The 14289-nt window shown below is 43.3% G+C and overlaps 2 protein-coding genes across 5 annotated transcripts in view; both read right to left on the bottom strand.

Annotated features, from left to right (window-relative positions):
- HOXD3 (homeobox D3) overlaps positions 1–14289 on the bottom strand; it is a 57477-nt gene that overhangs the window by 39337 nt on the left and 3851 nt on the right. Inside the window, exon 2 of one of the 2 annotated variants that reach the window (XM_035134733.2) lies at positions 2100–2126. The exons of the other annotated variant lie outside the window; for it this stretch is intronic. The gene's annotated coding sequence lies outside the window, so the exon portion shown is untranslated. The remainder of the gene's footprint in view (positions 1–2099; positions 2127–14289) is intronic. 2 annotated transcript variants of the gene reach the window in all.
- The window catches only part of HOXD4 (homeobox D4), a 31505-nt gene that overhangs the window by 13453 nt on the left and 3763 nt on the right, over positions 1–14289 (bottom strand). The window contains exons 1-2 of one of the 3 annotated variants that reach the window (XM_060280897.1): positions 3246–3259; positions 2100–2126 (exon numbers count right to left, since the gene is read on the bottom strand). The gene's annotated coding sequence lies outside the window, so the exon portion shown is untranslated. Of the gene's footprint in view, positions 1–2099; positions 3260–14289 lie in introns of those variants that run through there. The other 2 variants (XM_060280890.1, XM_060280889.1) reach the window with 2 other exon arrangements.

Genomic DNA, 14289 nt, shown 5'->3' on the forward strand with positions numbered 1-14289 from the left:
GAATTTCCCTTAAAAAAGGGAGAACTTGGCAGCTATGCCTTCCATTCTCCCTCTGTTGGGTATTCTAAGCAAACCAACTTGGGATAAATCAGAGCGAGAGTGAATGGGAATATATGTACGTGTCTGCGTTTGTGTGCAAATATGTATATGTATGTGTGTGTGTGCGCACACATATGTATCTATAGACATGTATGCTTATATATATATCATTAAGCATCTGTGAGCAAATGGCTTTTTAAGCAACGACCTGCTCCTTTTCATTGAATTAGGGGAGGCTTTTTCTTTCCAGAAGGTGGTCTCCTTGGGACAGAAATGGAAGAGCAAGTGGATCACTTTACGGATTTCTGAATCAGTACCTGCTCTCTGAGCTGGCTAAAGAGGCATTATTATTTCTAATGAGAAGAATGCGTGGGTACCCCCCACTCTTGCTCCCTTTGATGAGTAAGTATTTAAGCAAGAAATGCAAAACGGTCCAATTCTACAGAATATACGTTTTCAAATATGTTACTTCTCGGGGAAAGCGGAATTAAGGGGTGGCCTGGGACAGGACTAATCGGAGAAAGGGCTTTCTTTAATTTAAACAAAACAAAACATTTTTTTAAAAAAAGAATCGTTCGAATATTTTGTTAAATAGCCCAGATTTTCATATTTGTTAGACGCTGTGACCTGCGTTTCACCTTATTGCGTGACTTGCTCAGACAGGTCAAAGCCAAAGGAGTTATTGATGAACAAAAGCGTTAAACATTCACCTCGTGCTCAACTGCCCGTACAAATTCTTTTGATCCACCAGGCCGTTTTTGTATTCTGGTTCATAATCAGTATGCTGCAGCTAAGTTGAAGGAATATTTTTTAAAAGAAGAAGAAGGAAGGAAGGATAGAAAATGAAAGGGTGGTGCTTATTTCCTTGTTAAGGTTTAAAGCTGGCCAAAGAAAACTGAGGAAAGGGCAAAAAAAGTTCCACTAGGAAGGAAGAAATTGTAGGAAATCCCAGGCACCCTCTTATGGTTTAAAGCCATCCAAAAGCCATACAAAGCATAATATTGTGATTTTAAAACCGGCAGATCGATATATCAGGCTGGGATTTAAAATTAGCAAAGTAAATGGCTCAGAGCTAAGGAAGGAAAGCATAAAGGAGACAGAAAGATGTTGTGCCGAAAATAATAACTTTTAGAGGTTGAGTAATATATGGTTATATTGGTTTCCCTTTTTTTCTAAATAGCGAGGTAATGTATTGTATCCCAGGACAGCAGAGTAGAACTCATGCTCCACATATAATTATGCCACATATAATTATACTTGCAACTATTGAACTAATAATAGCCTTCCTTTCTTTCTCCTTTAATGAAACCCAGCTTCCCCCCTCTCGTGTTATTTTTACCTCCTGTTTCCCCTAAGTTCAGACAGCAATATTATCTGTATCTGCTTTCTTCCAGTATTTCATATAAATGTCAACCACTCTATCTCGGGAACACTTCACTGACATCTGACAAAAACGCCTTGGTTGCGATCCTATGCCTATTGACTAGGAGTGCACCTTTCCATTGCAAGCAGCAGGCCTTTATGCCCAAAATAAAAGGGGAGGAGATACAACAGTATTTAGAGCATAACTCCTCGTTGGAACATTAGTTCATCCTCAAAGGCTGCAGTACCGAGAGGGCAAGCGCAATCCGTATTTTGGATCTCCACCAAAAGAGGAGCCAACCAGTAGAAGTGCTTGCCCTGGGACATGATAGATTCAACATTTGCACAGGGAAACACGGCATAACTTTATCCTGTTAAAATGCTAATCCTGCTCATTATCTGGAAAGAGCTTAAGAGAGGCACAAGTTAGGCACCTTGCACCTGCAATTATCTCCCCAGAAACTGCACAATCAGCGTTTGCTGTGATCTGCAGCCACAAACCGCAGGAGGATGGGAGAGGGGGAGAGAGAGAGAACAAGCTTGAAGCCCCAAGAGCCGTCCAGTACAAAACAGCCTTGCAGAAACATAATCAGAAACACACCATCTCTGTTTACAAACTCAAACGTTTACAAGGCGATGTTTGGAAGCCCCGGCAAATTTTGCACACCCGGAAAGGAGAGGGAAAAAAGTTCACTTACTGTAGAAGCCCTTCCATTGTCCCGAACCTGTTGCAGTGGGGGGAAAGAGGAGAAAGAAAATAAACAAAACCATTTCGTATTGTTGTTTTTCCATGTATAGATGATACTAATCATAGTTCCGGGGGGAGGGGGAGCAATACATGCATTGCATCTCTATTTAGATAGGAGAATGTTAAGGACACAGGCAGGCATTGCATATAAAGGTGGCAAATCAACACACTCACCACCACCCCATTGTTGATTTGCCTCTTTTGTTAAATTCTTTTTGTAATAAAAGCCAGCGAAATTAAATATTTCAGTCAGGGTTATCATGTAATTGTATACGATCATCCTTACTACTAGTTTCAACTATGTTTTCATAAAATGTTTTATCTGATAAAGATATATTCTTCCTCCAACTAGGCTAATCCCAAAGTGTCATAAAGCTTACCAGCGTAATGAATCCCTGAAGCGCCCTGGCCAGCATTTAGTCAGTAACCCGCTTGCTTAAAATCCATACCATTTTCCCAACATGAACTTGTGAATATCATCATTATTATAGTACATCTATTTTACAGTTTACTTAAACAGATCTCCCTTTTTCTGTCTGTGTCTTTATTCTCTTATTGTAACAAATAAATTCTACATCATCAACCACGTGGAGGGGGGAGACTATTTAAACAATGTTTTCAAAGAGAAAGAACCAAGGTTGAGGTATTTTGCAAAACATCCCCTTCACTTTTGCTTGCGCTATCCCTGAGAAGGGCTGTATAGACCCCCAGACCAGCTTAAAACAGGGAGCAATCATTCCATCGATGTATATCATCTTATCTTTCTTTCCGTTCCTCCCTTCACTCTCCTTCTAAAATAACAGCCAGAACGCAGTGCCCCTTGAAATCTCTGCAAATTAATCACTTAATGAAGGAGGTACCGGCTTAAACCGAGGTTGGTTTCTTTTACAAAATTAAAATTAAAACTGTCGACGTGCGATTTACTGACAGCCCTCTTAAAACTTGGAGCAAATCCGAAGGAAATGCTATTCCTATAATACTTCCGGGCTTCCCTGGATCGGATCTTTTCATTCATATACAGTTCCAGAGAACACTCAGACACACGGTCACTGGAGAGAGGGACTCGGTCACATATGGAGCGCAAGAAGAGACTTACTTGTGAGCTTTGCCAAAGGGAAGAGGAAGAAGCAAAGGTCCTGGGCGCTTGGTTTCAGGCAGAGGTCTCCTGCCTAACACTTTCCCTGTCACTGCTCCCAGGAACTAAAGCATCTGCACTTGTATGCTCTTAAACTAATTTATGGTGGGAATTATATTTTGGCTTGTCAACTCTCAAGCCATAAAACAAAGTTTATTGGAATCACGTGCTTCGAAAGAGCCACTCAGGACTTATCTCGACGGAACAATAAATAACCTCTAGCTTTAAACTTTTATTCACTTATATAAAGAGGGTCTGGAAGGAAGGGGGGTGAAAGAGAAGGGGGGAAAGGGGGTAAACCCACACACCCTGCGTTCTATGAAATTTAAAGTAGTCTAAAATAGCGAGCGCCAGGCACTGGAGGCCTTGCCTGTCTGTAGCCTTTAGGCCAGGCTCTTTTTTAATTAAATAATAATAATAATGAGTTGTGCGAGGACAGGCCCCAGTGGCAGTTTAGATCTCCCCTTTAATGAGGAAAGGAACGTGTGATTTTCGCTGTGAGTACCGTTTCAAAATTTATTTGAATGAATATGTATGTGGAGTGGTGGGAGGGAGGAGGGAGGGAGGGAGGGAAGGACGATTTTAAGCGACACCAAAGGCCATCACTTTTGTGAAATCCTCCCAGCTAGCCCACGCCCAGCCTCGTCTCTATGGTCAGGCCCCAGGCACTCGGGTTACGCGATCATCCAGGCGGCTTGGCATGCACACAAAACTTTGGAGGGAATGGTGCCGTTCTGCAGGATAAATGGTTCTGTTGTCTAGGGTTTGTCAGAGGAAGAGTGTGTTTATCTATGTCTGTTTGCTAAGCAGCTACGGGAAGTGCTGGGGGCCGGGAATCGACCGATAGCAAAACCTCCATGTGCAGGAGCAGCGCAGCAGACGTTGGGTGGGAGCAAAAGAGAGAGGAAGGCCATCATTTTCAGCTCCTGCTTGGAAGCTTCCAAGAGGGATCTGGCTGGCCACCGTGATATCCAGAATGGATCTAGCAATACAGTTCAGCAACTCTTTATCAGGCGGCCTCTTCTGGGCCCCTTCACACTAACCAAACTGTTTCGCAGCGCAAGGAGATACACGGGACTTGTAAAAGTGACAAAACAGCTCAGTCTATTCGTGTCGTCGTCCCCCTCCGCCGCCTCCCGAAAACTTTGATAGCTGAAGCTTTAAGGAGGGGAGTCATAAAGTAATAAAAAGTAGTCTGGTGTGAAGGAAAGGTAGGAGGCAGCAGAGAGGGAGCGGGTGAGTAAGTCAAACTGGATCTTAAAGAAACTAAAATTCTGAGACACCGGAAGTCAAATGTCCCTTGGAAGGTATAGCCTTTTGCATGCAAAGCTGTGTGTGAGAGTGTGTATGTGAGATATAAAACTGGGGATGGCAGGGATAAATGCTTATCCAGTTGTGTAGGTCAATGGAAGATAATTTTTTGTAAACAATACTCCAAAACGAAACAAATAAGATAAAACGGCAAGGCAAGAGAAAAGCAAGTACCCTCTGACATTTAAAATGAGCAGAGCATAAATGTTTGAATGGAGAAGGCCCCGCCCTCCACTTGGCTCTCCTGCCATGCGAATTGATCTTATTATTACAAGGAAATGATTTATGAAAATGACTCCAAAGCATGGGTGTGCATGCGTCGCTGTAAGGCTGTAAAGTTCAGCCTCAGAGGAAGGTATCCGAAGTCATTTAGGAGCAGGACTTTTGTCATATCCTGGGGGGGGGGCAGGATTCTTAGGAACAAATGCAACTGACGTTCACCTGCTGGAAAGACTAGATTCTTTTTAAGGTTCCTCGGACCAGCACAACTTCCCTGCATCTAGTTCAAGCAAAGTGTTTGGAAGTTTATATACTATTTTAAACTAGCGTTTTCTCACCCCACCCCCTCGTATATACATTACTTTAAAACAGTAAATCTCCCCATGGGAGGGGGGGTTAAGAGAAATTTTCATGTGTGGAGGAAGTGTGTTATTTCACTGCAATGTGCGCAGAGATTCAAAACATAAATTAGGTCTCTCGGTTTAACAGGCTTACCAGCCACTTATGTTGAAAAAGTAGCCACACTCAAATCCCAATTTTACTTTAAGTGACACCTTCGGTGACACCGTGGAATACGTGTTCAGAATTTCGGGCTCTCCTAGTTTTCTAAGATGTTGTTCAAATAGTATAAATATTTTTTTAGAAAAAAAATTAAAAGCATTGTTCCAATCCAAGAGAAAGTCTGCTCAGCTTTCCAAAGCAAATGAAGACTCAGATAAGCCAAACGGGACAAAATGATAAAAACTTTTTCCAAGGGACGGGGAACACAAAAAGAAAAAACATAAGCAAATATTTATGGGGCACGGATTCGGGTCAGTAAGCCGCCACGAGGCTGCCTTGTAAATCAGGCCCCCTGTTACACTCAAATTCCCAAAACTGGTAATCTGGAATACTTGAATTAAAGACAGTTTAAACGATCCATGTGGATCATGTGCATTAACGGACATTATTGATTGATTAGACTTTGATTTTGATGGAACTTGCCTTCAGAAAAGTGTGCTTAAAGGCTTGCGTCTGCCGTTTAGTTCAGCTGCTTTAGTTTAGCTATCAAACTGAATTGAAGCTCCAGTGACTTGCATTAGTACCTCTCTTGGAGTAGAGTCCTACCACTGGACTTATGCAGCGCAACTGTGAGAAGGACTAACATTGTTCTCAGTGTGTCTGGTTTCAATGACACAAGTTTAGAATGCAATTTCCCTTCAAGTACTACCTCTTACCTTGGTTATTGATTCTGTGTGCAGTCCTGAAGATGAGGATTTGTTCTGAGAACATATTATTGACATTAGCACTAAGGTTTCTACTATTGGACATAGATTCTAAAAGGTCGCCCCCTTTCCTGATCTTCATTTGGATAGTGTCTCGAGACCACTTAACAAAATAGTATTTTGTCCCTTCTGCAAAAAAAATCCTTCTAGCTGTGGTCCAGGTCCCATGACATCAAAGTTCCAAGCCAGGGTGCTCAATGTGCTGCTCTCCATATATTTTGGGCTACAACTCCTATAAGCCCCAGCCAGCATGGCCAAGGGTCATAGATGATAGGAGTTCTCATTCATAACACATTGAGGACACTACGTTTGGCCACCCCTGTTCTAAGTGGACACATGGACATCTGAGGTGCTTGATTCCTGCTTTACTCAATAGGCCAAGTTCTTGCCACAGTGCTCAACCTGTGTCTGGGCTGTACTCTTTTAGAACCCCAATCACATGGGGGCTCGAGTGATTGAACATACCTCCATACCCTCCACCCAAAACCTGTGTGGAAACCTTCTCCCAAAAAAAATCTAGTTTGTTTGCTTTTTTTCTATTCCAATAATTTTGTTTGTAGGAAGAAGTATTGTGCCATGTGAATTCCTGCCTGCAGCCTGAGATACTAGGACCCAAAATAAAGTTTGCTACTTTCTGTGATAAGTAGAACAGAGTCAAACGGTACAGTAGAACTGTGATAAGTAGAAAAGTCAAATGGTAGAGTCTGTGAATACAAAGCCAGTAAGATTCATTATCTAATACACAAGGCTAGCAGCTGGTTTGTCTCCTGTTTTTGCACAACACAGAGACTGGTCACTCAGTCTAGGTCTCCCATATAAGGCACTGCAGAACATCTTAATTTAGGGTTAGCCCAACCAAGACATCTTCCTGCCTGGTGTGCACAGCAGCATTTTGCCAGTTCCCACTCCCCCCAGCCCAGTGAAATTACTTAATACCCAAGACCCGCTATGTTTTTTGGACCTGAACCAGGAAACCCTGCAAGCACACACACACAATAACAGCAATAATGCTGTTTGAAACTATCCCTTTGAAATTCACTCGCTGCCCTAGAATCACCTCTTCCTAAACTCATACTTATACTTGTTAGTTGTTCCTCAGTGATTCAATAAATGTGCTCTGCACATGTTGAGAGACACTCAGGTCTTCACATTTTCCTGGCTCAACCAAAAAGTTCTGTTTTCTAGCCATGAAGACTGGCCTCAAATCAAATGCTTTGTGAATATAAAATAGCATTTAGACGTGTTTCTGTTTTCTCAAAGTTATAGGAAGCACATCACGAAGCTAGTTAAAAGTTTTAAACTGCAAAAAGAGAGAAAGAAACAGGAAAAAACATACATTTTACAATGAGCGCCACAACTAAGGAAATGACCTGCCATTTTTTAAGTGGTCATCAAAGATAACATAGGCTTCACTGGTGACTATATGCACCTAGAAGGGAAATGAGCATAGAAAATCAGATTAGGAACAGAGGGGTCCAGTTTACAGGTGCAAAGCCTTCTTTAACAGGCAGGAAGAAATACGGTCAGAAATAGATTCCCCCGTGCCCCCCCCTACTTCTTCTGTACAAACTTTGCACTAAATCAACTAAACTCGTGCTGGACCGTGATCAAAATGCCAGCACAGATTACTTGGTTATTTCTCAAAACGATAAGTGCATAAGAAGTCAGTTTCAGCTCCTTGACGCTAGCCCATACAATTTAGGATAAATGCATCCACTGGAAATTGGCAAGGGGTTTAATGCCCCGAAACCACAGAAAGGAGGAAATAAGGCAAATGAGCTGTAGGAGGAGATGACGTGGCTTTTCATTAAATGTGATCAAGGATACATCAGCAGAAAGGGAAAACAGGGAGCGTTCTCAGGTGAAAAATTAGAAGTTTGCAAAATGGCTCGGTTCAAAGCGGGTTAGTGCTATGCGGAGCCTTGAAAAGTCCTGGCCCCAGAGAAGGCGCGCGCAAAGGAGAGAATAACTTCGCTTTTATCCCGATTCTCTGCAAGGAAACAGAACAGAAGCCCCTGGATATGAACACAATAAGATCGAGTCAAACTCAAGCTAATAACTTGCATTTAATGTAAAAAGGACTCAAAGTAAGAACTCTTGTAGAGTTATTCAAGAGATTGATACATTTATTTACCACACAGTAGATCCATCCCGAATACATTTTACCTGGAAAATTTTACCTGGAAAATAAGCCCTTTAGTTTTAACTGCCATCAGAAATCTGAGATTTTGCACCTCAGCTTAAAAACCTGCTCTTGTTTTGCGAGCGGTTGTAGCCAACTAAGCCATACTCTGAGTAGAACCACTGAAATCAATGATCTTAACTTACTTAACTCTAATGATGTAGTTTCAAACTGTCTACTCTTGAGTAACATTGGATATCACCCCAGATCCAAAGTGTGCATTCATAGCACCATAGAATTGTTGAATTGGAAGGGACCACGAGAGTCATCTAGTACAACAACCTACAATGCAGGAATTGTTTTTGCCCAACGTGGGTTTAAACCCATGACTTTGATATCCTTTGCTGCCTCTGACGAACTTCTACAGCTGCAAAGAGGGTTGAGCTGAGTGAAAGTCCCACTGAAGCATCTTTTGCCCTTTGTAGGACCTGATTTCACGTCAGGTAGTTGTCATTCCCCTGATTTAAATTCTACAATCTGATTTCATCAGCTATACACATTCACCTCAAAAACGTGTGCTGCCACCCTAATCTTAGCTACTAAGAAGTAAACTCAATGGGTTTCAATTCTTAGGATGGTGACCCACGACAGGAATTATATGGGAATAGGTTCAATTGAAGCAATTGGGTTAGCCTCTGATTGAAAGTGCATGGCTGATTAGGCAGGATTCAGTAGCCAGAAGAAGGACACAGGTAACTTTTCCTCACTGGAAAATATTAGGCAGGTTTGGGGCTTCACAGAGCTCTTTCTCATTCCAAGAACTTTTGAAAAGAAGACAGCATAAGAGACATAAGAACATAATGCAAGCCTGTTGGATCAGGTCAATTGGCCCCTCTAGTCCAGCATCCTGTTCTCAAGGTGGCCAGCCAGATGCATGTGGAAAGCCAGCAAACAGGATTAGAGCATGAGAACACTTTGCCCACCTGCAATTCCAAGCAACTGATATTCAGAAGAACCCATATACAAAAGCCCTGTACAGGATAGGGCAGGCATAGGCAAACTCCGGCCCTCCAGATGTTTAGGACTACAATTTCCATCATCCCTAGCTAACAGGATCAGTGATAAGGGATGATGGGAATTGTAGTCCCAAACATCTGGAGGGCCGGAGTTTGCCTATGCCTGGTATAGGGAAGCTTTTTAAGGTTTAATGCTTTACTATGTTTTTATATATGCTGGAAACCACCCAGAGTGGATGGGGCAAACCAGTCAGATGGGTGGGGTACAAATAATAAATTAGGATGATGATGATGCCTCTGACAGTGAAGGCAGTGACCAGTAACCGTTGATAGCCTTCTCCTTCATGAATTTGTCTAATCCTCTTTTAACTTCATAACTTTAAAATGTAGTGTGTTTGACCAACAAGAATTTGTTTTGATCACCCAGTCACATGGCAAGGAACCTTGCATTTCTTCAGGATACTGTAGAATCATGTCTTGATTGTGTGGCCATTCATGTTGATCAAGTCCACTTTCTGAGGACAAATGAACTGCATTGCTCAATTAGACTAAGGCGCTCTGTTTCAAACAGTGACCAGGCTATGAAAACTCATAACCAAGGGATTAAAAATTTGGCATGTCTCATAGGCACCTTGTCCAACACCTGGTACTCGGAAGTATGCTGTCTGAACATGGAGACAGGTAGGTAGCCGTGTTGGTCTGGGTCGAAGTAAAAATAAAAAAATTCCTTCAGTAGCACCTTAAAGACCAACTAAGTTTTTATTTTGGTATGAGCTTTCGTGTGCATGCACACTTCTTCAGATACCTTCAGGTGCATGCACACGAAAGCTCATACCAAAATAAAAACTTAGTTGGTCTTTAAGGTGCTACTGAAGGAATTTTTTTATTTGAACATGGAGAGTTTCACATAGCTAGGAAAATAGCTGAGCAATGCCTACCCAACTAAATGAAGAGAGAAAGCCAACTTAATGTGAGATGTGACATTTTAAAGATCCAGGGTCTGCAGTCCTATGCACCCTGAAGTAAGCCCCATTGAACTCAGTGTAGCTTACTTCTGAATAGACATAGGAATGCAGGAAGCTGCTTTATATTGAGTCATTCCAGTGATCCACCTAGCTCAGTATTGGTTACACTGTCTGGAAGTGACAGGGGACATTCCTAGCCCTTCTTGGAGATGCCAAGGATCTTCTGCATGCAAAACAGATGTTCTGCCACTGAGCCATAACCTTCCCCTGTGTATAGTATTGTGTTGTATAAGTTTGTGTTATGAAGGCAGATGCTCTGACTCAGGAAAGAAGAATATGGCACCTGGATGGAGACCACAAGTGTGAAGAGGAGGGCAGTGCATATCTATTGCACATGCCAATGGGAGATGGGGAGACAGAGAAAGGGGGGGAGAGATGGTTGTGTGGCACAGAAGGTCAATCTAGGCCAAGTACTTGTGTCATGACTGTGGAAGGTGAACCTTGAAAGAGTCCAGTGAATGAGGTTGCGAGCTATGGGGGTAGGGAAGGCAGACAGAAAGAAATAAAAAGCTAGACATGCAATTTGCTTTTATCACCTACAATTGGGAAGACCACAAACCAATGGACTGGATGCTTGCAGCCCTGTTAGAAGTAAGAGACTTTTGAGAGGAATGGCTACCATTTTAGGGGCCATCAGAGATCAAAGGGAAAGCAAAGGAAGCAGGAGAAGAACAACATCAAAGATCAGACAGATGATGGTCCCCTGGAGTAACTAGCTGTGACCACTTGTTTGCTATGGTACAAAAGGCTGTCTATACAGCCCCATAAACAGGGACTGCACTTGAGGGTGAGGAGGCTGGCTGATGGTATTTTAAATGGCACTGGTCTGTGGGAGACCCGGGGAGTGTAGTGCAATGATTATGGGCCATTTCAACTGTGGTTTTTAATGGGTAGCTGTAATATGTCTTTCTTCTGGTCTAAAGACGTCTGGCTGACTGGCTGCACCCACAGGTATGTGCATAAGACTGAAAAGAAGGGATGGAATATAAGCACTACTTATGGGGCAGTCCTGTGCACCCTTGAATTCATTGGGATTTACTTTCAAGTCAAAATAGATAGGATCAGGCTGTGAAGTGCATGGAGGCCTAGCAGATGAACAAATATGTAGCTCTCCATTGACCTCAATAGCTTGCCTTGGCAAATCTGCTCTTAAAATCTCAACTCTGACTGAGCCTATCATAGTTACTCAAAAGTAACTTTCATTGGGATCTACTCTCAATGCCGTGTATGTAGGATTGTAGCCTTCCAGTTCAGTTTTGTAAACGCAGTGAGATTTAGGCTGCAATCCTATTCCCATTTACTTGAGAGTAAGACCTTCTGAACTGACTATTACTCGCTTCTGGATAAACATGTGTAAGATTGCCCTGTTAATAATACAACTTCCTTGAGTGGAGTGCAGCTGGCTTCCAGTTTCAAATGTTGGGCCAGAACTAGCCAAGTGAAATTCAACAGAGATGGAAATAAAGTCTTGTATTTGTGTAACTAGAATGAAAGACACAAATATAGAATTGAAGCAGCCTGCCTTGGCAGCAGTACATAGGGAAAGGATCAATAAAGGACCAATAAGTTGATCATAAGCTAAACATAAGCAGTATGATGCAGTTGCTAAAAAAAACCCAAAACACCTAAATGCAATATTAGGATATATTAAAAGAAGCATAATGTCCAGATAAAAAAAGCAATAGTTCCACTATATTCCATGCTGGTTGGGCTATAACTGGAGTACTGACAAAATGGAGCATGGCCAGAGGAAGGGGACCAGGGCGGTGAGTAGCATGGTATCCAAGTCTCATGGGGAACCATAAGAGAAGTTGTCTAGTTTTAGTCTGGAGAAAAGTGAATTAATGATCACAGCCTTCAAATATCTGAAGGACTGTCATGCAGAAGAAGATGGAGCAGGCCTGTCCTCTGTTGGTCCAGAGGGCCAGACTAGAACTCATGGGTGGAAATGGCAAGAAAGTAGTTTTTATCTAAACATTAAGAGAGAATGGCAAGTGCTGTTCAAGAGTGCAATGGGCTGCCTCCAGAGGTGATAGCATCTGGGGTAGCCCCTGCTGGAGGTCTTTAAGTAGACTGCCATATGGCAGGGATCCTGTCACTGAAACCTGCACTGCAGATACTGCACTGACCAGGAGATTGGACTGGATCACTTCAATATTCCCTTCCAACACTATGGTTCTATCAGGGTCAAGAAATGTAGAGCATTCCGAAACTATTTAGGCTCCTCCCCTTCCCTAAAACGGTTGTAGCTTGCTTTCCAGAATGCTGAGAATCAAGAGTGCCTTAGCCTCTCATGAAATTACAACTCCCCAAATGTGAAACTGGTTAAACGTGTAGTTTAAGCATGAGGTTACATTAGTCAAGGAAAGGGACTATTATTATTATTTCATCTGATCTCTTGTGACAATTGCTTAGGGAGGGCAAGAAAGTGTCACAGAGATCTAGAATTTCGTGATAATTTTCTTCCTCGAACCTCCTTGCGCGGGGTGGGTTAAGAGAGGCTTTCTGGGCTGCCCTTGCACATTGCGGGTCCCTGCCATGTAATAGATCAGCAGAGTCACTGCAGCCGCTGATCTTAAGATGCACAGGACTGCGAGGCTTGTCCTACAGCGCCTTCTCCTGGACGAGCGGCCAGACGACAAAGTGACTCTTCACATCACAGGGGCTGGTGGGCGGGGAGGGGGAGGGAGAAGAGGGGCAGGGTCTCCATGTGACATCTGCTCCCAAATCAGATAGAAGAGGATTAGGGAGAGGGGGAGAGGAAAGGAAATTAGATGGAGTAGGGAATCCCTTCTGGGAAATAACGGCAAGGATGAACCGCACCTTTGTGACACCCGTCGACTCAAATATCAGGTGTGTGCAGAAGGCCTTCTGATTACTGTATAGATAGTGTCCCTTCAGACTCTGAAAGATTCCTACCATCCTGAGCGTAGTCATGAGAGTGTGTGCGCGTTTGCACGGTTGCAGGCTTCACTCTCCAGCGATCTTCTTACATAAAGCACGTATACATAATATTAAACAATGTTTTGATGTTGAAGAAGGGGAGGCATCCCGCTTTAAGTCAATATTAAAAGAGCTATTTATTTAACAGCTGAAACTGAAAAGCACGTCTGGCTCGCGCGCGCGCGCACACACCCACACCCCTCTGAATAAGTTTGCTCCAAGAGGGCGCTGGACAGGAAACGTGGAGCTGAGCTGTTTTGTTCTAGGCCCAGGCTGAGGGTCTGAGAAAAGCAGCTGAGAATGTGTGGAGGTTGTTTAAAGGGATGGGAGAAAAGGAAGCTGGCAGTGTGGACGGAGATCTGAGGCTGCATGGGGGAGACTGCGCTAGCCAGGCCGTTCTGCGTCCAGCACAGGAATGCAGAGGGACACAATAAAAAGGAACTTAACGAGCGACTAGCAAACAGGAAGGCAGAATAGGCTGGCAACGTTTCAAAGGCAAAACGAGCCTCTGACACCACTCAAGGCGAGACCCCAGACTCTTAACATCCTTCCTGATCCTTGGCTGGTTCCTTGAGCAGAACCGTTGGCCTCAATAGCAATGCGTCCAGGCCCGGTCGGTGACTAACACAATGTGGGAGTTCTCTGTTCTGCAGAGTGAAGAGAGGCCTGTTGCTTGGCCGATTTCAGAGTCAGTCGGCCAGACAGAGACAACAAACCAGTTGCCAAACAACCAACAAGCATTGAGGCCCATTATCTCTTTCTAGCTAAAGATCTAGTAAAATCGGTCTGGCACCCAGGAGTTTTAACCCGGGCCTAGCCTTGTGCCAGATTGTGGCTAAGGGCTGCTCCATGAAACCCGGTGACTGCAGCCTGGAAGCCACATGGATTTAAAGGAACTGCGCCGACCTTTTTCTTAACCCCACATAGCTCCTGCCTCCGCGTCAGGTCTGTGTCTTCCTGGTGGTGCTTTGAAACGGTCCAACATAAAAATAATAATAATAAAGTCTCCGGTTCTTCTTCTTAAATCTCAAAGCTGGGCTGATTCATTCCCAAAGCGCAGATTGCTGTCAGTTTGGAAGAACTGATGACTATCCTAGGAGCCCA

This window comes from Zootoca vivipara, chromosome 1, assembly GCF_963506605.1.
Source record: "Zootoca vivipara chromosome 1, rZooViv1.1, whole genome shotgun sequence".
Classification (NCBI taxonomy): domain Eukaryota; kingdom Metazoa; phylum Chordata; class Lepidosauria; order Squamata; family Lacertidae; genus Zootoca; species Zootoca vivipara.